At 35.2% G+C, this 25,850-nt stretch overlaps 1 pseudogene; it reads left to right on the forward strand.

The window, feature by feature from the left end:
- The first annotated feature begins 13,967 nt into the window (after positions 1-13,967).
- LOC113934148 lies at positions 13,968-15,017 on the forward strand (annotated as a pseudogene).
- The last annotated feature ends 10,833 nt before the right edge of the window (positions 15,018-25,850 follow it).

A 25,850-nucleotide genomic window follows, 5' to 3' on the forward strand; every position in this document is an offset into this window, starting at 1 on the left:
GGTAAGCAAACGTATTAGAAAAGTTTCATGTATAGTTTGGTTATGTTAAGCTGCCTGCAATTATGCTTTTAAAGACATAAAAATAATGCAAGGAAAAGGTTATATAAAAGGTACCAGTAGATTGAGGTATTTTAATTTGCTTTTTCATAGACAGAATATTAAAAGTTGAAGAAAGTATTCTATTTCAAGCATAGTATAGCTAAGCCTCAAATGAAAATTGCATTAGGTTTATCTTTCATAGCAGATTGGGAGCATTGAAGATTGTTTTCTGCACATAACATGAACCTAATGTAGAATTTTCAGTGATTTATTAATTCTCTTTTAAGAGAATTAAATTTCTTAGAATATAAACTTCTCATTGGCTTTCTGGTTTGGGGTTTTTATTTATCTATTTTTTAAAGTATATTGTTTTACCCTTTATCTAATGGTTTCTACAGAAACAGTTATGGATGTGACCTACTTCTGTAAAAGTAAACTTCGGCCATTTTCCAGTTTTCTCATTCATTCCTTAATCTATATATGCATGCCTATATCCATCCACGAGTAGATGTTTCAGGGAAGGAACCAATGGTGAAGAAACTACCCCATTTTCACTATATCTGATTAGGGACTGTCCTTCCTCCACGCTTTTCTCCATCAGAAAGCCTGAACTGCCCACTCTGAACAATGCCATCCTTATTTCTCATACCACCTCATCTGGAGAAATGAGTTGAGACCACTGTGGAAGAATTGGTAAAAATAGTGGAGAAAGGATGGCAATGAGAAGAGAAGGCTAATATTGGAGTCTTCTTCCCTGTTCTATCCAGGCACAATTACAACTAGAAAATCATCTCCTGAAATACAGAGACTGAAGCCTCTGAGCTCTCTTTTCCAGTTGAAATGAACAAAATTGGTGCACTGTTATTAACTGAACTCCAGACTTTATGTGGATTTTATCAGAAATTCCATTAATGTCTACTTTATGTTCCAGGATCTAATTAAGGTACTACGCTGCATACATGTTTCCCAGCCTCCTCTAGTCTGTGAGTTTGTCTTTCCTTGTTTAAATGACCTTCACAGTGTTGAGGATTATTCCTATCTAGTTGAATGTCCCCTAATCTGTATTTGTCTGACAGTTTTCTCATGATTGGCCCTGGGTTAAGGATTTGTGGAAAAACACCAAAGATATAAAGTGTTCTTCTCATCATATGACATCAGGAAGTACATATCTACTTGACATCACTGATGATGTCCATCTTGATGACTTGGTTAAAGTAGTGTCTACTCAGTTTCTCCACTAGAAAGTTATTTCCTCTTTTCCCTATTCTATTCTTTTAGAAGAGTCACTAAGTCTACTCTAGCTCACCCTTAGGGCCAGGGTGGGATTAAGCTCCACTCCTGGAGAAAGGATTATCTCTATATATTATTTTGTAATTATTTTTTAAGGAGGATTCATCTCTTCTCCATTTACTTACTTACTCAATTGTTTGTTTATGTCAGTACAGATTCATGGATATTTATTTTATATTTTGCTTTGTAATCCAATATTACATTATTCATTTCATTGCTCAAATTGTTCCAGTTTTGGTCACAGGGTGCTCTTTTAGGTTGGATCCTGTGTTCCTTTAATGTGTCTATTCTTTCAATTTTTTGGAGCACTTCTGGTACTACCAGAGTGTCCACATTCATCTTTTATCTTCTCTGGCCCAGTACCAGGATCAGCCATTTTTCCAAGCAACCTGGTTTCTTTTACTGGAGGACTGAATTTCAAAACCAAAATATGGGCTCTGAGTATGTTCTTTGTTATTGACATCAGTTCCAGGCCTTCTCAGTGTACAGAGTTAGCTAATTTATGTTATTCATTTGTTTGTTAAAAATTGGACTGCTATGTCGCATAAACTTGTGTAAACTTTTTCTGTAGCTAAGTTTTATTTACATATTATTAAATATAATGAATTCATATGGTTTAAAATTCCAATCTCTTTTCTAGACTACACATATCATTTCTCTTAGAGACAACCAATATTATGAATATCTTATATTACTCCCAGTGATATTATGTGCATACATACATGTATTCTTCTCCTAATACACTTATATACAAAGGCAGAATACTATATGTATTGTCCTGTGCCTTGATTTTTTTTCACCCAACCATATATCTTAGAGAGTTTTACAGATCAGTTTATGAAGAACTTCCTCAATCATTTTAATGGCTCCATTGATTATCATTGTGTGGATTTATGTACCATAATTTATTTAAGTAATCCTCTATTAATATTTATATTGCTTTTATTCATTTATTATTACAATCAATGCTGCAATATAAAATATTGTATGGATGTAATTTCTTACATGGCTGAAAATATCTGGAGAATAAATTCTTTAGAAACAAAATTGTTGGGTCAAATGACAGTATACTTATCATCTTGATAAATACTATTGTTTTCCACAAATGTTTAACAATTTATATGATTTCAATGATCTTTGGAGAATTTCTATTCCTCCACATTGTCACTAATACATTAGTGTGTTTTAAAACATTTTTATTTTTGTCAAACTAAAAAATTGCATCTCAGTGTAGTTCTTATTTGTATTTCTCTTAATATAATAAGCATTTTCATATGTTTAAAATGCATATGTATATTATCTTCCTTAAACAACATATTTTTGTCCTTTCTCTTGTAGGTTGTTTATATCTTGTTGATATGAAGTTCATTACATGACAGAAAAATTATGCCTTGTCTTTAAAAAGATTTGCAAGTATTTTCCCCAGTTTCATTTATGTTTTTGAAATGCTTATGTTGGGCTTTTCCATGGAGTAACTTTATATTTTATATAGATCATTGAATTTTTATGTAATAGATTTAAAGCTTCTGAATTTTACGTCATATTTACAAAAGCCTTACCATTCTAAGACTACTTTAAAAAAATTTTCCCATGGTTTACATAGTATTTTCATATTTTTCTTATTGATTTTATAAAATATCATTAATAAGTTTTGAAGAAAATAAACATGGAGTTGATGTTAAAATTTATTTTAATTTATGCAGTTTTACATTATGGGTTATATTATACTTTGCTTGAAAACTCCTTTTTGCTGGACATTAGGTTCTCATTTTTGCTTTGACTGGATTTATGCAATCAATTTTAAAATTGTATAGCATCCCCAATATATCCCCAATGATATTTTCAAGGGGCATGGCTACTCTACAAGTTTCCCACTACCGGTGTATACACTAACGAATGTATATGTAATCATACTCATTAGAACAAACATATTGATGAGAGTCTACTATGTCCCAGGCACCATGTTGAACTCTAGAAGCACCATCCTAAGAAGTATACTAATACCTTAATTTTTATATGATATAGAATTAGGTGGGAGCCCATGACTTTCCTCCCCATCCCCCGAAAAGTGAATGGCTTATGTTTTGTGAACTTTTAAGGAGAACCAAAATAGCTAAGTTCTTATACTTGGATCCTCCACTGCCAGTCAATAAAGGTGTTGTTTAGAAATTTCTGAGAATATATACATTTCTTGATTTGTAAGATGTTATTTCTAGATGCTGGCTATATAAAAAGTGTCAAACTCAGCATGGCCAATTCCTAGGCCAACTTTATAGAGCTGACAAAAATGATAAATGGATTAAAAATTGCTTCAAGCTAGTAGTGCAGATATGTAGTGTGCCACATCAGGATGATTAAAGGGAAAAGAGTAAAAGTAGGCCTTTCTTAGCCAGACTTTGCATCAGGTGCTTTCTTGCTCACAAGTGCACCATACTCTAGATATATCTTCATTGACCCATCCATCATTATAATTAAAACATTGTATTTCAAAGGATACTACCAAGAAAGCGAAAAAATAACACACAGACTGAGAGAAAACATTTGCAAATTATATATCTGATAAGGGACTCACATCAAGAATACCTAAAGAACACTCACAATTCAATGATCAAAAGACAACCCAATTAAAAAAATGTGCAAAATATTTCAATAGACATTTCTACAAATAAGATCTACAATGGCCACTAAGCAATGAAAAGGTGGTAAACATTATTATTCACTGGGAAAAAATGCAAATCAAAATCACAATGAGATGTTACTTCACATTAAAGTAGCTAAAAATTTCTATAAATTCAAAAAGATATAATAACAAGTGTTGATGAGATGTGGCAAATTGGAACCCTCATATATTGCCAGTAGCATTGTAAAACATTCCAACCACTTTGGAGAAGAGTTTAGCAGTTCCTCAAAATGTTAAACTTGGTACCACATGATTCAGCCATTCCACCCCTTGGTATATACCCAAGAGAACTGAAAATGTATGTCCACATAAAAACTTGTACGCAAACATTCATAGCAGCAGTATTCATAATAACCAAAAAGTGGAAACAACCCAAATGCTCATGAGCTGATGAAAAGATAAAACTGTAGAGGCAAAAGCAGATTAGTGATTGCCAGATGCTGGGAGAAGGGAGGAATGAGGAGTGACTGCTAATGGGTATGGCTTTACTTCTTGGTCATGAAAATTTACTCCTATGCTTCTACCTAAGAGTTTGATAATTTTAGTTCTTACAAGATTCTTCTTGAGATGGCCATTCAAATTACATCTCCTCCCTCTCCCCATCACATCTGATGCTGCATTGACAAGAAACTACCTTGATTTTAAGATCCAGTTTCTGAAAATAAGTTGTGTCTTAGTAATGGTATGTATGTTTAATTTGGTAAAATTTTTACTTTCCTCAAAAGCCATAATTAAACTATTAAAATTATAAGACCCCTTAAAATATATAGGTATATATTTTAGGTGTGTATACCTGGGTACATATACCTGGGTAAATAGGCTTGTACATGTGTATATGTACACACATATATATTGGTCTGTTTTCCTGGAGAACCTTGCTGGTTACATTATGCTTTCAGGAAAAAAAAAGATTTTAAATTATTTTTACTAGGCTTATATTCAACCTACTCAAAAGCAGCTGGTTTTCTGAAGTGTGTTTTAACACAATGCTACAACCATTATTAGCATACATTGAGGTTATTGCCAGGGAAGATTAGCTGGCTGTCCTCACTTACTCTACAGGATGACATTAACTTAAAGAATCTACTATGCTTCAGGTACTCATTCTCAGTTCTACTTGTCCAGAAAAATCAGACTTCGACATGAAAGAGTATGGACAGAATTCAGGAAGAAGAACTTACACTTAAACAACAACTTATTAGACTTCTGTGTAAACCCAGCCAAAGGACTTTAATGGACAGTCGTGTCCTCCATCAGTGCAATCTCTCTGGACTGAGAAATCTTCAAAGATGGCCAAGTACAACCCACAATTGGTGAGGAAGAAAAGCAGGTTATGTTATTTATAATAATATAAATAAATTAGATTTAGGAAATTATAGGTGGCTAAGGGCTCTACTTCACAGTTACAGGTACCTTTCTGTCTTTCTCCTCACCCGCATTCCTCTTGAGAGCTGACTGAGCACTGTCAACCCTTCCCTCTCACAAGTGTTTAAGGAGTGTTTATGTGCCAGCAATCTGTTAAGTACAGCGTCCTAGTGAAAAATAGAAGTGTCTGCCCTATTGTAAATGGCACATAATACATAAACATGGGAAAACAGATAATGAAAAGTGATACTGAGAAATCAGGATGATACAATGCAGTGACTGGAAGGCATTATTATATGGGCTTTCTTCATTTTGGAGGTCTTAGTTGGGTACAGTTCCAACACACACATAACTAACACTGACAGTGTCAGTGTACTTTCTCGGGAAGGCCTCACACATATTTTTTTGCTAAAACAAAAATGAAAATAGGGACATAACTCCTATATGTGACAACCAAAAAAGGTCTTCCAAATACAAACTGCACTTAATTAATTATTCAGTTGTTTGCTTATCTATGTGTTTGTGTATGTATGTATGTATGTATGTGTATGCGTTTATGTATGTTAAAAGCTTTGGCATTAGTAATTTTATACAAAGACTAGTAAGTGTATTAAAATAAATGCTTCTGGGGGCATTTGGATGGTTCAGTCAGTTGAACGTCCGACTCTTGATTTCAGCTCATGTCATGATCTCAGGGTCATGAGTTCCAGCCCTGAGTCAGGCTCTGTGTTGGGTGTGGAGTCTGCTTGGAATTCTCTCTCTCCTTCTCCCTCTGCCCCTCTCCCAACTCTCTCTCTCTTAAATAAATAAATTTTTTTAAGGTTTCTATTTATTTATTTGACAGAGAGAGACACAGTGAGAGAGGGAACACAAGCAGGGGGAGTGGGAGAGGGAGAAGCAGGCTTCCTGCTGAGCAGGGAGCCTGATGTGGGGCTCAATCCCAGGACCCTGGGATCACAACCTGAGCCAAAGGCAGACGCTTAGCAACTGAGCCACCCAGGCGCCCCAATAAATAAATCTTTAAAACAAACAAAAATAAATGCTTTTGTGGTAGCATTGGTAGATGATGCAGAAGAATGTTGTTTTTTCTTCTCCAAACCAACTATGCAGAATGAACATCTTTTTCTTCAACACCAATCTGTCTTTCTACCAGTGGAGCTTGCAGTGGCCTCTCAGGTGATTATGTAGCAGACAGAGTATTGAGGGTGTTAAACTCCAAAAATAAACCATTCTTTCATTCTTCCATTATTTATTTTCTCTTGTTCTAAGACCAAACTCTCTATCCAGAGGAAATAGAACTATCACTGGAATGTGGACTAACTTCAGAAAAGAGATTTGCTATTATGAAGGTTATCCAATGTCCAACTACCCATTTGGCTCTGTTGAAAGTTTCCATATTAAATGGTACATTATCAGTACACGGTACATTTGGCACAATTTTAAGGGGGTACAATATTTTTTTTGCACAAAGATAGGGAACATGTCTAGTAAACCTAGGATGCCCACAAGATTTGTGCAAAACCAGTTTACTGGGAGAGTCTGGTTACACCTTTTTCTTGCAGCTTTTTATGAAGACAGCTTGAGATCAAGGTCTAGGTCTGTTTCCTTTTCTCTAGTGGCCTTTTTTAAGTTAAATGAAATATTTCTTGGCTTCCTCTGCAATATAAATTTTATCAATTGTGGTCATCTATGTACCTGATTTTATAAATGAAATAAATTGTCTGGTTACACCTTGATGAAAAAATAATCATCAAAACAAAAAGTAAATTTATATAAAGACTGGTGAGCTATGGCTTAAGGATTTTAGCAACTTAGAAATTTGAACAGCTGTTATTTGCACAAGAATGATTTTCTTCAGATAACTCAACATACCCTTTACTTCTTAATTCTGTAATTATGACAGCAATAATACCTCCAATATCTGGATTTATTATAGTGATGGTCTTTACATAGGCTTTATTACTCTAAATGACTATTGCAATTACATTGTGGAATGCTGCCATGATGTTTTCATTTCATTATTTTTTAAGATTTATTTATTTATTTTAGAGAGAGATACTGCATGCACATGAACAGGGGGAGGGGCAGAGGGAGAGGGAGAGGAGAGATCTCAGGAAGACTCCCCACTGAGCTCTGGGCCTGATGCAAGGCTCAGTCTCACAACCCTGAGGTCATGACCTGAGCCAAAATCAAGAGTTGAGAGATGCTTAACTGACTGAACCACCGAGGCACCCTCATGATGTTTTCATTTTAAATATCCTATTTTACCTCTTGAGGAAGACAATTTATTTCTTGAAACTAGATATGATTAACAACAAATGATAATGTTTGAAATAAACAGCCCAGAGCATAAGCTACTGTGTAAATAGGTGGAGGGTCCAAATTCTACCTTTTGATCTCTATCTTAGGTGATGGAGATTAGGCCATAGAGTAGAGCTATAATCAGTCAGGAATAGCAGAAGGATTTTTTTTTTTTAAGATTTTATTTTTAGGTAATCTCTACACCCAATGTGGGGCTCGAACTCACAACCCTGAGACCAAGAGTTACATGCTCTACTGACTTACCCAGCCAGGTGCTCCGAGCAGAGGGATTCTTGAGGGGGCTGACAGACACATTGACAACTGAGGCGTTCTTTTACTTCTGGATGGCACTGTTCACCCAGGCAGAAAGAGACAGTACTTCAGTAGGAAGAGTAAGTCTTTTTGTTGACATATTCTTCTTTTATACACATGAGTATCAATTTCTACACAGCTCTATTTAATCATGTCACAAAAGACTGCAGTTTGGCCTAAGGAAGTCTATTGCCTTTAGTTGCCTATTTGTATCCATCCAATAGTATCCATTTATTACATTGTATTTTTAGTTTAATCATCAAAATGAACTCGCATTGCCATTACCTACATAATGCAATCACTCTGACCTCCTCAGCACTATCATTTTACAGATTTCTTAAAGAAGTTTTGGAAAAATCCAGAGGTAGGTGCAAACAGGACATAGTGGTAGGGAGTTGGAGACTGAGACAACATCATGTTCTTCCTTGTTTGCTTGTTGTTAGATTTCTGGTATTAATGATAGCAGGTGGTGGCAGGGAGATCCCCATGTTAAGAAAAGGAGGAGTTTACTCCTGACAGTATGCTTTCATGAATTACAAAGCATTCTTCTGCATACGATTTTTTTAAAAAATAAAATTATTTTCCCAGTACATCAGTTATTTGTTTATTTTTATTCATTTTTGTAGTTTTTGAGGGAAAATGTACCTGCAATGAAATGCATCAGGTGTTTAAATCAGTGAGTTTTGACAAATGTGTACACCCAAGCAACTGGCATAGCCATAAAAATTTAGAACATTTTCATCACTCCAGAAAGATCCTTTGTGCCCATTTTAGTCAACTCTCCTCCCTGTAGCCCTGATTTCTATTGCCATATACTAGTTTATCTTGTTCTTGAACTTTATATAAATGGAATCATATAGTATGTACTCTTCTGTGCCTTCTTTCACTCAATGTAATATTTTTGAGATGCATTCATATTGCAGGATGTATCTGTAATTCATTTATATTTTTTGCTAATTATTTTTCCATTATATGAATATACCAAGTGTGATTATCCTAATCCTGATGGGAAACATCTTGTGATTTTAATTTTTGGACTATTATGAATAAAGTACCTATAAACCTTCACATACAAGCTACTTTTGATATATGTATTTTTTATTTCTCACGTATCCAGAATCTCATAGTATAATATCCAACATTTCCAGTAAGCAAATCACAACTTGAATGAGAGAAGACAATCAACAGACACTAACAGCAAGATGAGTCAGATGTTGGAATTATCTAATATGGATGTTGGAGCAGCCATCATTGAAATCGTTCAAAAATCAGTTAAGAATTGCCTTTCAACAAATGAAAAAATTGAAAATCTCAGCAAATAAATAGAATTTGTGAAAAAGAAAGAAATGGGAATTACAGCCCTGAAAATTACCATAATGAAAATAAAACCTCACTGGATGGGCTCCATAGCAGAATGGAGATGATCTGAAAGAAATCACTCACCTGCACAGGTTGAATACAGCTTAATGTTCGGCAGGACTTGTCATCACCATGAGATGTTTGCATGCGCGTGCTCTCTCTCCCTTACTTTCTTTTGGAGAGTAGATATTAAATTCATTCATTCATTCATTCATTCAATTTTATTTATTTGTCAGAGAGAGAGAGAGAGAGAGAGAGAGAGAGCAAGCACAAGCAGGGGGAGCGGCAGGCAGAGGGAGAAGAAGGCTCCCTGCCAATCATGAGCAAGGAAGCTGATGCAGGACTCGATCCCAGGACCCCAGGATCATGACCTGAACCAAAGGCAGATGCTTAACTCACTGAGCCACCCAGGTGTCCCTAGACATTAAATTTTAGATGTTGTGTTAGAGACTCATTCCTGAACCTACCTTCCATGCAGAACTATTCCATGTCTGAAAAGTTTGGTTTGTTTTGGAATTTTATAGCAGAGAGTTACCCAAACTGAGTTTTCTTCTCCTAATGATGGAATTTATCAGCCAGTATAGTGTTTTGACTTGATTTGAATCTCTAGCTGATATTTGGCTTAAAAAAATTGTATATGTAGTGCCACAATCAAATTTATTTTTCCATATAGCAGTAACTTTACAATATTAAATTCCATAAGATGGGATTTGACATAAGTACTTAGATACTTTTTATGATGTTTTATTTCCTTTGGAGATTTGAAAAGGAACTGAATTTTGAAAAATAATGTTAGGAAGGAGGGAAATGGAAAGTTATGTGAGAGTGGCCTTATTCTAAAGCTTAAATTTTGTTTTTTTATTCAAAAGATTAAATTTTGTTAAATCTTGCCTAAATGATTATTTCAATATTTTTAAAACATCAAATGTAATTAAACATGCTAATTTAAGTAAATAGAAATCAATTGATCATATATGTAAAGTCTATTTTTCTTTTTTTATTGATATATTTGTCTATACTAATATCAATACTACTGTCTACATTTCTACAGTCTCATAATAGGTATAGGAATTATATACATTTTGAATTTTCATATATATTTTAGAATGAAAATGAACTTGTCAATTTCTTAAACAAATATACTGAAATTTTGTTGGGGGCATTTCATTTTGGAATAATTTATATTTTAACAACATTAAGTCTTTCATTCTATGAGCATGGTACAGTTATATATTTTTTTTACATTTATGTCTTTTTAAAGTTCCCTCAGAACTTTTGTAGTTTCAGTGAATAGATCTTGTATATCTTTTGTTAGGATTATTATGTACTTCATGTTTTTAGATGCTGCTAAAAGTGACATTGACTTTTTACATTTTAAATGCTAATTGTTTCAAATGTAGAAATACATTTAATTTTTATTGATTGCTACTTTATCTTTGACCTCTTAAAACTGACTTATTCCAGTAGGCTTTTAATGTCTATTCCTTAGGATTTTCTATGTAAATGATCATGACATCTGGTTAAAAGGATAATTTTACTTCTTCCTTCCCAGTCTTTATGACTTCTGTTTCTTTTACTTTTCTTATTAGAATGGATAAGAATTAGAATTCTTATTAGAATATCAGTACACTAGAAGATATCATAAATATCCTTTTACTGATCATAATCTTAGCAGGAAAACATTCAATATTTTATATTAAGTAAATTATAGATGTAGGTTTTCAGATACTGCACTGTTCTTGAATTTCCATTTGGTTATTTTATAGTGTTTCCATTTCTAATGTGATATACCATATCTGTTCACTCATTATGTTCTTTTTTTCTTTCTAAATATTTGAACATATTTATAAAAGGTACTGCAGTTATTTTCTGCCAATTATAGCTTCTAGAATCCTGATAGGATCAGTTTCTACTGACTGAGGTTTTTCCTGAGAGTTAGTATTATTTTGCTTTTTTGTATGTCTACTAATTTTATATCATATACACGGTATTAGAAATAACATGTTGCTGTGGGTTTAGATTATGTTGGCTTATTTAAATAGGTATTAGATTTTCTGACAGGGAAATAAATTATTAATGGATCCTCTTGATCTGGTATACTTGGATTTATCCCTCCTTATGGCTGGTCTGTTTCAGTTGTATCCTTAGTCTTAAGAACATTTTTCTAACACATTTTTTACTAAAATTAAGGACTTATTTTTAAAGTATGGTCTTTCTTCAGTCTCAGATGAAAGCCTGAGGTTCTCAATGAGGTTATTTCACTATGACTGAATTGTAACTTCAATGTGTCTCAGAACCCACAACCTCTAATATCGCCATTTATCCCACTGTCCCACAGCTGTGAACCCACAGGGAGTTCTCTGGGGTCTCATGAAGCCCAATGATGTTTATAGGCAGCCCAGCCATTGACCAAGGATATTCAGAAGCCACCCATTGAGATTTTTGTCCTCCTTGCAACCCCCATGTTGGTCTCTCTTCATGGCTTCATGCTCTACAAATTTCAGGTATTTTTGAAAAGATTTTATTTATTAATTTATTTAGAGAGAGCATGAGCTGGGAGGGGCAAAGGGAGAGGGAGAGAGAGAATTTCAAGCTGGTCCTGCACTGAGCATGAAGCCCGATGTAGGGCTTGATCCCACGACCCTGAGATCATGACCTGAGCTGAAATCAAGAGTTGGACACCTAACTGACTGAGCCCCCAAATTTCAGCTATTTTAATCTTTTCATCTTCAGTGAGATACAGGGTTTCACTTGGGCTTGACTGTTTGAAACATAATTTGGAAAGTTACTTCATACAGAAAAAGAAGATAAACCTGGGATTTACTTCACATGTTTCCCTTCTCTCAAAGACTACTATCCTACCATATCTATTGTCCCATGTTTAAAAACCATTGCCTCACATATTTTGTCCAATTTCATAGTTGTTTGTGGAAAGAGAGTAATAACTGCCAGGTACTCCATCATGGCTAGAAGCAGAATCCCTTTTAACTCATCTGCTAATTTATTTGTACATAGTTATATAATAAAAAGTAAAAAGGAGAGAATAAAATGTAAAATACTGAACCCTCATGCATTTTAACAAAAAACCAATTAATCATAGTATGAATCATAGCAGCATTACATCACTGTTATATCTTAATAGAGACAGACATCAACCACAGGAATGCTCCAGACTTTTTATCTCTGAGACTATTCCATCTAAGAATCAATATCTCTGGAAATTCATGAATAGCCCTAGAACTAAAGAAAATTAACCAATGAGCCTCCCTGAGCAGAGCTCTCGAGTGGGCTAAAATATGATATAAATGTTAAAATGATAAAAAATGTTACAAATAAACATTTTTCTTCTATAAAATTAATGATCTTCTAGCAGGATTGGTTGTATGACGTATAAAAGGAAGAGATAGCAGAGAGTGCATAAAGCACCAAATTATTAGATAATTCTGGGAGTTCTTATAAAAAACAGAGACAAAGAAAGAAAAAGAAAACAGAAATAGGAGGGAGAAGAAGAAAATCAGAGGAGAGAGGAGAGAAAGGAAGGGATTTTTAGGCCATCTCTTTAACTAGGAATTTGACCCCTTCATTGAAATAACCTATTCTTATCCAGATTGTTGCTAAAATTCAGTTGACTTGTTATTTCCTATAACTAGCTTGGATTTTTGCCTAGCCCATTAATCTTAGCTCCATAAAGTGAAATCTATTGATTCTATTAAGGCCACATTGGCTACATTTTGCAAATTTGTGCTTTCAAAAGCCTCCTTTCCCAGGAGAACTGGTAGCATATCAAAAGTGTCCCAAGAGATTTGGATTGATAGTTTATTTTATAGTGACATTTAGCCATTCTGACAAGGGCTTAATTACTATATGTTCCTCCATAAAGGTTGTCTCTGACAATATGTGTAAATCAAATAAATTAAAGCACCATAAGCTATTAGTTTTCCATTCTGGTTGACATCTGTGACATTTGTTAATAAATAATTTAGTACATTTATAGACAATGATGAAAAGAGCATCATTACTGCTGGGATTATTTTCTCCCAAAAGATATGCTAGACAGCTGCTTACCTCTGCTTACCTCTAATAAAGTTAAATCTAAGGCTGTGAGTTCACACTTTGTCCTACTATTATACTATAGACCACAACTAATATGGTATATAAATTATGGACATGCAAAATATATTGCTATGCAGTGTGGTACAGTTCAGCAAGGACCATTATTGCCATAAGGAGTCACATAATTAAGTCCCAAGCTCTCTTGTGTCTTATAAATGTTTTCTCCTATCTGGATCTCAGTTTCCTCATCTATAAAGCCAAAGTTAAATTGAACTAGATAAATTCTAAAGGTCTTTCTAACCCTAACATTCTGAAATTTTGTGTTCTGTTAAATCTTTACTGGGATTCTAACTGATAGGTAGTTATTTTCCTATCTCATTAATACTAAGCCTTGCCTATACCCCCATCTTGTCCTCCATACCTTGAGTCTCTGACTCAACTCTGTTAATTGTGAAAAGAGATTGTGGCTACTTGAAGCATATGTAATTTTTAGCATAGAAAATAAGGCAAAGTCAAGTTGATTCTTATACCTTCTAAAAGCAAACTAGCATCTTTGAGAAAACACCAAATGGCAGATGCTGCCAGTGCTGCAGAAGGGCTGGGAGGCCTGCAGGGTCCTGGGGCCCTTAAATGGGAGGCCATAGTGGCGGCCCTGGTGGCTTTGGCACTGGCATCTCAGGTTGGGGTTGCGGCCATAGAACTCATGGAGGGCCAAGGGCAAGGAATGAATCCCCATCACCAAGCTGGGCCACCTGGTCAAGGACATGAAGATCAAGCCCCTGGAGGAGATCTATCTCTTCTTCCTGCTCATCAAGGAATCTGAGATCATTGACTTTTTCCTGGGGGCATCCCTCAAGGATGAGGTTTTGAAGATTGTGCCTGCAAAAGCAGACCTGTGCTAGGCAGCAGACTAGGTTTAAGGAATTTGTTGCCATTGGAGGTTACAATGGACACATTGGTCTGGGTGTTAAGTACCCCAAGAAGATAGCCACTGCCATCTGTGGGGCCACCATCCTGGCCAAGCTTTCCATTATCTTCCTTCCACAAGGCTACTGGGGGAATGAGATTTGCAAGCCCACACCGTCCCATATAAGGGGACAAGCCACTGTGGCTCTGTACTGACACACCTCATTCCTGCCCCCAGAAGCACTGGCATCATCTTAGTCCCTGTGCCCAAGAAGCTCCTGATGATGGCTGGTACTGATGACTGCTGCACCTTGGCCAGGGGCTGCACTGCCACCCTGGGTAACTTTGCCAAGGCCACTTTTTTTTTTTTTTTTTTTTTTTAGCGGGGAAGGGGCAGAGAGAGAGGGAGACAGAGAGAATCTTAAGCAGGCTCCACATGGAGCTCGATGTGGGCCTGATCCCACCATCCTGAGATCATGAATTGAGTTGAAGAGTCAGATGCTTAACCAACTGAGCCACCCACGTGCCCCACCAAGGTCCCTTTTGATGCCATTTCCAAGACCTCCAGCTATCTCACCCCTGGCCTCTGGAAAGAGACTGTGTCCACCAAGTCTCTCTATCAGGTCAGGAATTCACTGACCATCTTGTAAAGACCCACACCAGAGTCTCCGTGCAGAGGGTCCAACTGTGGCTACCACATAGTTTTACATAAGAAAAATAAAGTGAATTAAAGACTTAAAAAAGCAAAACAAAACAATAATAAAAGTGAACTAATTCTCAGTTTGCTACTTGAATACACTGATTTCCTAGGGTCCTCGAATATGATGAAGTAGATAGGTGGGTATGAAGAAAAAAGTGAGGAAGACATGTAGAGGCAGAAAAACTTTATTTCACTCATCTAAAGGACATATAGTGAAGGGCCTGCAATGTGCTAAGCACTGTGTTTAGGTGCTGTGCTAATAACTGAGGATACAGAGAAGAGTAAGACAGTCCCTACTCTCAGAAAGCTCAGAGCCTAGTAGTGGAGACAGAGAGTTAAAACAATTATTATACTATAATGTGATGTGAGCAGCATTTAACCCTTATGAGCACTTACAATAAGCCAGACTCTGTTAAGAGCTTTACAAGTATTACCTCATCAGTTATCAAAAGAGATCCATAAAGTAGACCTACTGTTATCATATCCATTTTTACAGATGAAAAAATAAGTACAAAGAGGTTAGTCAAAACTACTCTATACTCATGGGCCCTCATGGTCCTCTGCATTGCTTCCCTGCATCTTTCTCAACTTTTCTCCAGCTAATAATTCAATATATAAAAATTTCTATTTCTTTTTTTTTTAAGATTTTATTTATTTATTTGACAGAGAGAGACACAGCGAGAGAGAGAGAACACAAGCAGGGGACGTGGGAGAGGGAGAAGCAGGCTCCCTGCTAGGGGCCTGATCCCAGGACCCTGGGATCATGACCCGAGCCAAAGGCAGATGCTTAACAACTGAGCCACCCAGGTGCCCCTCTATTTCTATTTCTATTTCTATTTCTATTTCTATTTCTATTTCTATTTCTAGTTCACATTCCAGAAAGGGAGAATCTGATTGGATAATTTTAGTAGTTCCCTGTATTTTGGAAACAGTCTTGCTCTTGGACATCTCACTTCACTTATATTTGCATTTTTGTCAAACTATAGATTAGTGACTCTTGATCCAGACGCCTTCCCCTTGGTGGGATCATGTATGACAAGGAAGCAGGTAATGTGGTATACAAAATGGCTGCTCTCTTGAGCAAGATGAAATTTCCATGGAAGATTGTTGTGTGGAATAGCCTGCATGATTGGCTTACTCAGTTTCAAAAGATATGGATGAGTTTTCAAATAGTAGAATATATCAATTGTGGAGTATGCTTTAAGACTGATCATAAATAAATGCTACGTAGTACCATTAATAAAAGAGACTTAAAGGGCGCCTGGGTGGCTCAGTTGGTTAAGCGACTGCCTTCGGCTCAGGTCATGATCCTGGAGTCCCGGGATCGAGTCCCACATCGGGCTCCCTGCTCAGCAGGGAGTCTGCTTCTCCCTCTGACCCTCCCCTTCTCACGTGCTCTCTCTCTCTCATTCTCTCTCTCAAATAAATAAAATCTTTAAAAAAAAAAAGAGACTTAAAAAACTAAAGCAATTAACCTTTTTTGGGGATCTAAATGAAAATACTCCCCCAAAGGAATTGTATTTAATAATGATTTTACCAGAAATATTTCAGGTATAAATTGAATGAATGTTTTGTATTGTGATATATAAGAGTTTCTTTTAGAAATGCTCATATGATTATATTCTTATATTTTTGTTCTATTATATTTCTAGTAGCTCTGGTTAAAAGACAATATTGTGATATGTGAGCTACAACCTCATGTTTAATTTGATCATTTGGGAAATAAAGGCCCCAGATACAAGTAAGTACATATCTTTGGACCTACTGAACATAATTTACATGAGAACCTAGACCTTACCACTTGAGCAATGCTTCAGTCCTCTGAGGTCTACTTTCAGAGTGAAGATTCTCAGGGATAACACAGTTCCTTCCTCCTTGTCAATTAATTGCTTTTCTGCATTACTTTGGATTACCTTCCCTAATACTCCACAAGAGTATGGATCTACTTTTCTAGCATTTAAGATTTATTTTATTATTTTGACATGCACATGTTTGAATTTGGGAGGACACAGAGATTTGGAACATTTTATTAATTCTGAGAACTCTTAGAAAATATAATTACTAGGATGTTACTAATCATGGAATGTCAAAATAGGAAGCGTAATGCCATTCCCTAACTCTCTAGGAAATGGAAGTAGGGGGAGATTTGAGAGGAAGGAGTTTATATGTACTTAATGGCAGAATGGTGTGTTTCAACTTGCCTTGCCACTGTAAGTAGGTTGGTTGATAGCTGAATACAGTTACCATAAAATTCAATCCACACTCTCACTTCTGCTCAGTGAATAAATCAAAGTGGCAGGGTCTAGAAAAGTGCCCTTCTTTTAAATAATGGATATTATGAGGACCAAGGATCAGAATCACTGGGTACACTACATAGCTCAGGAGTGGAACTACTATAAGAATATACGAACAGAAGAGAAACACAGTGACCCTGATGATTTGGTATCTATTCAGAACATTATAATAGCATCCCCATCACTATTTCATGTATTTTCCCAATAAACTGAAATATTTCCTAATAAGACAAATCTCCGCTATGAATTATCTCTCAAATACCTCATATCCCTCCCCATCTCTACTCCCCACCCAGAAGAAAATATATCTGTCCTGATCTCTCCATACACATTAGTAGAATAATACATTTCTTTGAGTGCTTTCACAATCTCTTTAATCAAAATTAGCTTTTAATATAACTGTCTATGGAAAATCTATTATGATTATAAAGAGTATAAAAAATATTTATTTTCTTTACCTATCACATCCTTGCTTGTTAAAACATCTATTACAATGAAAGACCACACTACACAAAGTAATTATTTATTATTAGAAGAGCAATTACTTAGGATTATTGTTTATCAACAATTTTACACTTTCAACATCCTTAAGATATCAGAAGGACTAAACTTTGAATTTAGGAGGCCCTGTGTTTGGACACACAATTATGTCAGTTGGCTTTCTCATAAATTATTTACTGGTCCACAAAAAGATTACTGACAATGACTGTCCATTATGCACCTGAATTAAAATAAAAACTTACATGGAAATATTGTTAGTAATTTGTCCTTGTTCACAGGAACTATAGAAAAGCCACTAGGATTTCAGACTGGTTTAAGGGATTTGAAATTCAATGTTTTGCAGCTAAGTAGATAAGGAAGGTGGCTTTGTGACTGAATGTTGGGTGCTTGCAAACTGGAAGGTAAGCCCCATCACAAGGATTCAGCCACTCTGCAGATACTCCTGAAAACAGTACATGAGGCAGAAATTCTGTCCCAATGTTATCAGATCTGATTTTTCAAGAGAAGCCCAAAATTTAGATTTCAGGGGGAAAATTATATTTTGTAAACCTAAATTCAGTTTTTAAAACTGAATGGGCCAAAGACAATATGTTTTTCAGGTCAAATCAGGCCACCTATTTGAGATGTTGTTTAATGACATCAGACTTGATATCCAATGTATACATCTCATAATTATAATAGATTTGAAAGTTGCTCAGGATATTAGCACAGCAATTTGGGAAAGAATGGAAATGGGAAAGAATGTCAAAGTTTGTCTCTATAACTCTTCCTTATTGATGCTTTCAATGCACTGTCCACCCTCCATCATAAACCTTAGATCTGCTACCAAGTTTAACTGGTTTTAGTGCCATTCTATTTTGAGGCATACTATACTTTGTGTAGTTGTGTTCTGATTGATTGGTTTGATTTTCATCTTATTCTTATGGGACACCTTCCATGTTCTTGGAGGATGAAATGGGGAATATCTTGTCATTAACTACAAGTGCAAGTGCTCTCTGGCAATAAAAGCATGGCAAGAGTCATGTAGCTAATATTATGTGAAAAACAGTTTTCCAACTGAAAGAGGTTCCATCCTCAAACTCAAAGGATCATCCCTTAATTGGGCTAATTAGTGAGGATATTGTTGCTAATTTGTTCTTCTGAAAAGTATTGAATAAAATCAACACAAGTTTGCAGTCCAGCCACACCATACCTACATGTGCAACAGACAAGGACTCCATGTGATCTTGATAGCAAATGGTCTTTGATTTTCTGTCTACAAAAACCTACAGAAAAAGACTAGAACTCTCAGCTCAGGTTTTGGGATTTTTCCTAATCACATTATCTCTAATCACCATACTGTATATTGGGGGCAATAAATGGGTTTTTTTTTGAAGGTCCCTTATGATAGAGACTTTCTAGGAGGCAGTGGGGGTTATATTTTCATCCATTTGCATCATAGTGTTTTGCTCCCTTTCCATCTCCTAGCCCCATTTTCCTGGGAGAGGTAGATTTATTCTCTCTTCTGTTGAATTATGATCATATTGGTTCAAATCTTGGTGATTGATTCATTCATGGGTGCTAGACCCTCTAGCAGATCTCTATCCCATGACTCCAAAATTTTCTCGCCTGGGTACTGATTTGCTGATTTCCAGTTAAAAAAGACTGCATAGCTCTCAGTCTAAAGCAACTACCCATGACTTTGTCTCATATACTTTTGCTCCTCAATGTCATTATGTTTATATGTTTCTGTTATCTTCCCTGGGTGGTTTGGTTCATATCTGCTTAGGGAAAACAAGATTCATAAGCTGATAGTTAATATTCCAATTGTGCACTAACTTTTTTACATGTCTCTGAGGGGTCAATATCTCCTCCTAATTCCTTGTGTACTGGATCCTTTATGCTCATACATGTGCATATGTTAGGATGGTAAGAAAAACTCTACCTATTACTGCATTTCCCCCCATAGGGACTTGTAAAATACTGCATATTTCTTATTAAGCTGATTTTCTATTCATTCAAAAATATTTATTTCATGTCCTTACTGCATGTGGTAGAAAAAGAAAAATAAGACTCATTCTTACTTTTAAGTAGTTTATAATTCATGTTTATGAGAAACTATAATAAAGTTAGGCCAAAAAGTGCCTTGAAAGAAGTATGATGAAATGCTTCTGGGCACACAGTGATTAATTCTGATTTGGGGGACTGGGGAGAATCTAACAGTTTATTGTGAAGGAATTTTAACATTAACCTGACAAAATTATTTCTGAAGGAAGTTTTCTTCTTATATAAACCCTAGAAGTCATGCTTTCCAAAAGTAAATAGGCAGACATCATTTGACATAGACAATGCCTTCCCTCAATGTTACCATTAACAGTAATGGACAATTCAAAATCCAATTCTTTCACATTGACTCATTACTATTAATGAGACAAAATGAAATGAAATGCCAGATATTCCTCATGGAAACCAGAAAAGGTGAAAATGAGAAATATGATCTGAGATTTTAATTTGTAAGTCTGAACATAATAAAACAGAGTACATCCTCTATAATTTATCAGAAAACTTAGATTTTCTATTGTCTCTTTTTCTTGTGAACTTTAGGCTTCACCTTCCCTCACTTACCCTTAAATTCTTCCTCTCAAGGGATTCTGATTAGCTTTAAGGCTACGGGGCACAATGAGATAAAGGCATAATTTTATCTTACTTTATCTTACATTTATTAATTGTTCTCTTAAGTGGCTATATTTTAAAATCAACATAGTCATAACAATTCTAGAAGACAGCTAACATTTTTAGTATATTTATGATAGAAAACAGTGTGCTTGTAATCCCTTTGGACTCTACTGAAATTATTTTCTTCCCATGTCCAGGTCTAGATAAACAATCTTTTCTTTTTTTTTCTCCATTATTGCATTCACGTTTTAATTACTAATCTGAATACAATCTAGGGTTTGTTGCTACCAAAATGAGCAGAAGGAAGAATATAGCTTAACCTTGAACCACATCCAACTGGGGCCATCAAATATTTTTAGTCTGAAGCCTGACTATGTTCTCTTGGTTGCTTACATTGGAGGAAACCCCTATGTTGTCTAAGGTAAGGACACCAGGTCATTTAGAAGTATCCCTTTCCTACCCAGTACATCTGGAAAAATACATACAGAACAGCTGATGTTCTCTTTAAATCCTTGCAAACATTCTTAATAAGAATTAATGGAAATTATGTTAATTAAAAATACATCTATAGGCACGCCTGGGTGACTCAGTTGGTTAAGTATCTGACTCTGGATCTCAGCTCAGGTCTTGATATCAGGGTTGTGAGTTCAAGCCCTGAGTTGGGCTCCACGCTGGGCATGGAGCCTACTTAAAAAAAATAAAAAATAAAAATACATCTATAGCTAAGATTCATGTTACCTTCACTGGTTATTAGTTGTGCTGTATGTTTTCTTTTCTGTTTCTTTTTTTAAAAATTGTTGCTTCTGGGTTGGTTACCTGTTCTTTTCCTCTTCCTCATCAGACCTCTAACGGACCTCTAAAATCTTAAACTCAAAGAGCCTTTTGCCAGTCCCATTTACCATTAACAGTACTGTGTATGCTCCATCATCTTTATTGTCCCCAGATTTGAGACTGCTGCCACCTATAGGGAAACCTTCTACTACTTTTGTGGTTAGAGGTATGAAAGTGTAAAATGGCTCCCTCCATCCTCCTTAATTTTTTTCTTTCAATAGTTTCTGCTCTTATCTTTGTAATTTTCATTCTTACACCTTAATGTGCTGTTGTTTTTATGTCTTCTATTGATACTTAGAAAATTTGTTTTCAGGCTTTGTTCTTTGTAACATCTAGGTTGAAGGCTATCCATTCTCCATTTAAGCATAAATTTAACTACATCCCACATAATTTCCTTGCAATATTCTCATTATGTATTCACAAATATTTTTCAATTTCCACTGTGATCTCATTTGATATATGTGTTAAATATATATTTCTTAATTTAATGTCAATATTTGCCCTTAGCTTCACAGTTTATATGCTTTTAAATTATTTTAAGGTTACTCTATAGATTACAACACATATCTCTGATTCACTGAAGTTTTATATTAACATGTCTCCTTTACCTGAACAAGGCCCCCAGAACGTTTTAACACTATTTGTCTCTCTCCTGACTTAATGCTTTGCTATATTTTGCCATATATTGTTATACATTTTAGTTATAAACATATATATAACAAAATTTGTATGACTTTTAAATATTAAATATTTATTTATCTTACCCACATATTTACACTTATTGTTGCTTTATGTTCCTTCTTGCATCTCCAAACTTGCATCTGTGGATCACTGTTCTTCTGACTTTAGAATGTCCATTATCGTCTTTTTAGTGCAAATCTGGTTGACAGATAATGTTTCTTTTTGTCTGAAAATATTTTATTTTGCTTTTGTTTTAAGAGGACATGCTACTGGGGCACCTGGGTGGCTCAGTTGGTTAAGTGTCTGCTTTTGGCTGAGGTCATGATCCCAGGGTCCTGGGATCGAGCCCGGCTTCATCAGGCTCACCGCTCAGTGGGGAGCCTGCTTCTCCCTCTCCCTCTGCCTGCCACTCCCCCTCTCTCTGTCAAATGAATAAATAAAATCTTTAAAAAAATAAAAAAATAAAAGGACATGCTACTAAGTTTTCCTCCTAACTCTGAAAATGTTCTTCCAATGAGTTCTGGGTTCTATTGTCACTCTGGCTGCTTTTAAGATTTTCTCTTTTACTTCATAGTCCCTCCCCCCACCCCAGAATTGTGGCTTTATGTAGCTAATCAGTTTTACAAAGTGGTCATTAACATCTTTAAATCTTGATTCTCTTACTTTCTCTCTCTGATTTTGGGCTTCCAATTCCCACAGTCTATTTCTAAGTTGAAACCCTTTGACATCCAAATACTGAACTCCAATTTTTGTCAACTTAAACTGTCAAAATTCTATGTGGTATCACACACAGTCTCCATGGGAATTCATGCAGCAGTATTAGCCTACACCTGAACTGGTAGATATAGCTAGGAAAAAGCAATCCCAGTTTCTGAGCTCACATCTCTTTGTTTCCTTTTTCTCTTGGATCTTGGCCCCTGAATTCTTTGCAGGTTTATTAGCTCTCCCACACTTCCAAATGGGTGTTCTTTTCATATTTTTTCCAGTTTTCTCAGTTATTATCCAAAGGGAGGGTGGAACGAGTTGTCTATTTGCCATGAAAGGAAATAGAACTCTCTCTTTTCAATCGATATATGATATATACTAATCTTGAATGTTAATAACCATGATTTTTTACATATATTTATACCTGTCTAGCCACTATCCAGAGAATATATAGAATATTTCTAGCACTCCATTAGATACCTTTGTGTCTGTACCTCAGACTATATCTCCCATCAGATGACTATATTCTGACTTTTATAATCATTGATTAATTTTGTCTGTTTTGAACTTAATACAAATATAAATGGAATGTTACTGAAGATACCCTTATGTATCTGACTTTTCCACTGAACATGATATCTATGATATCTACCTATGTTTTTGTATGTGGTAGTCCAATTTTTATATCTGTGTAGTATTTCATTGTATGAATATACCTCAATATATCTATTCTTACCTCCTGATGGGCATCCAGTCTTAGCTACTTTGAATAAAGTTGCTATGAACATTATGTATGTTATTGTTTTGGGTTTTTTTGGGCGGGATGTTTTTTGGTGGCCAGATGTACTCTCTTCTCTTGTGAATGTACCAATAGTGAAACTGCTGAGTTGCATGGAAGGCAAATATTCAGGTTTAGCAGAAACTAACAGTTTTTTAAATGATTTTATCATTTTACATTCCCACGAGCAATTCATGAGATTTCTTCTCATATAGGCTACAGCTATTGTTTTTTAAAATAATTCATCATTTTCTACACTTCTTCATTTCCTTTGGTTATATAGCTTTGCTCATGGTCTAACAAAACAGAGTGTGGAACTTATACAGCATTTTTGCTACTTTCTTCAGTTCCTTCCCCTAACAGTAACTTCTGGTCTTTCAGTTCCCATTTCCAAGGATTTGCTTGGTTCAGCCTAATTCTTCTACCTTGCCACTGGGCCAATGGGTCTTGTCTTGTCTTCTCTTTTCTCCTTTCCTTTCCTTTCTTTTTTGGGGTTTCACCTCTGACACATGAGCTCAAGCTAAGGGGGAAAGTTTTGTTTACATATGTGATTGCTACTTCAAGGAGTTGGAGAAGGTACTTGATACCATGTTTATTTTGCCTTCTACCCACAATTTACGTCCATTCTTCAAGACAGGAAAGAATCCAAAATCTCAGGGTCATAGTCTATAGTCAGTTTACCTCCATTTTCTCTTCCCAATTCCATATATCTCTAACTATTACTGATACCAATTTGACTATAATTGCTATAAATAACAATAATAGAGAACATTGTGGATATTCTCGATGAATCTTAAATTTTGTAATGATACAGAATGAAGTATTTGTGTGTATTTTGGGTGTTTTTATCAGGTATTTAATGAAGCTGTTTCATTGTCTGGATACTCCTGTGACTAGTTTTCTACCATTTTCTACAAATCCTTAACAAATGTTGATCAATAACTTTTTGGTGAAGAACACATTTCCAGGATTTACAAGGGAGAAGAAAAACCCCACCTCCATGAATCATTGATTTTTACTTTGGCCCATTCATTCCAAATACACCTACCAAGTACAATGTCAGTTTATATATTTCAATATTTAATAGTCTTCTGAAGTCTCTGGTGTGTACACACATTCTATTAAAACCCTGTCGACTATTTACTTTCTCCAATCATTCATATGGGCTTTTTCTTGCCAAATGTTAATGTGACATCTGCTGTACCTAATTCCAGGAAATATCAGGAATTTTTACGCATACAAACAATTTATCATACATACACCATCAATTTGTTCTGAGACATGTCACTTGTGCAAATAGCCTAGGGGTTTTATTTATTAAGATTTACATCAAGTGAAAACTAAACACTTTAATTCAAAGGTCTTGGATTTTCCATCCAGATGTTTATAATCTTTCATGCTATTTACTGACCTTGCCAAATTAAGGTTGTGAATTAGCTGTATTCATAAATTCAGAGTGAAGAGATAGAATTATTATAAAAGGCTGATAATATATGATATTAGTTTCATAAAATAAGGAGACAATATAAATTCAATCTGGAAGAAGCAAAACATAAAAAAGTAAGATCCTTTTTAAAAATGGTAATGTATACATAAAACCAACCAGGTTCTCATGTTTAGTTTAATGAATTTATGTACTTTGATCACATAAACAAAAAAATATCCTATTACATAAATATTGGAATTTGATGACAGATCTTTTAAAAATGCTTTCTTTGTTTTCTACCTCAAGAGAAAGTGTTTTCTCTTATTTTCATTCAACTATCTATTCAACTGCTTGTTCATCAAGCAAATATTTTTTGATCACTTCCCTAAACTACTAACCTCCTCAAATCAACCTTTCTCTCATAGTATTATGTGCCTTTTAATCATAGAAAGTATACCAGTTATAATATTGCATTTATTTGTGGGATGTTTTGGTAATTTTGTGGTTTCTCATGAGATTTTGAGCTCTCGGTAGGTAGGGTCTTTGTTCCATTTTGCTTACCACTGCTTCTCCAGAGCTTAAAAGAGTGTTTCACAGAGAAATTGATCAATAAATAAATGTAAAAGATGCTGTACATGAATTAGAGTTTCAAGAAAATCAAGAGATTGTATTTGCCCCAACAAACAGTTGGAATTAGGAATATAAAAGGATTATGGTACAGATTAGGAGAAAACTTTGTTTTATGAGAAACAGGAGAAAGCCACTTAAAAAGGAGTAGAAGCAGGTGGTATTATACAGCAGATTTTTATATTAGCCAAGGTAAAGATTTTTATTTTGTAGGATAAATAAAGCTCAGGAAAATAAAAATATATTGCAGGACTGAGGTTAATACCATGGTGAACCTCACAAGCAACTCTTAACTGATTGATTCAGAGCCCTAAATTAGACAGAAAGATGTATACTGTGTTCTCTCC

This window comes from Zalophus californianus, chromosome 13 (genome assembly GCF_009762305.2).
Source record: "Zalophus californianus isolate mZalCal1 chromosome 13, mZalCal1.pri.v2, whole genome shotgun sequence".
Lineage (NCBI taxonomy): Eukaryota > Metazoa > Chordata > Mammalia > Carnivora > Otariidae > Zalophus > Zalophus californianus.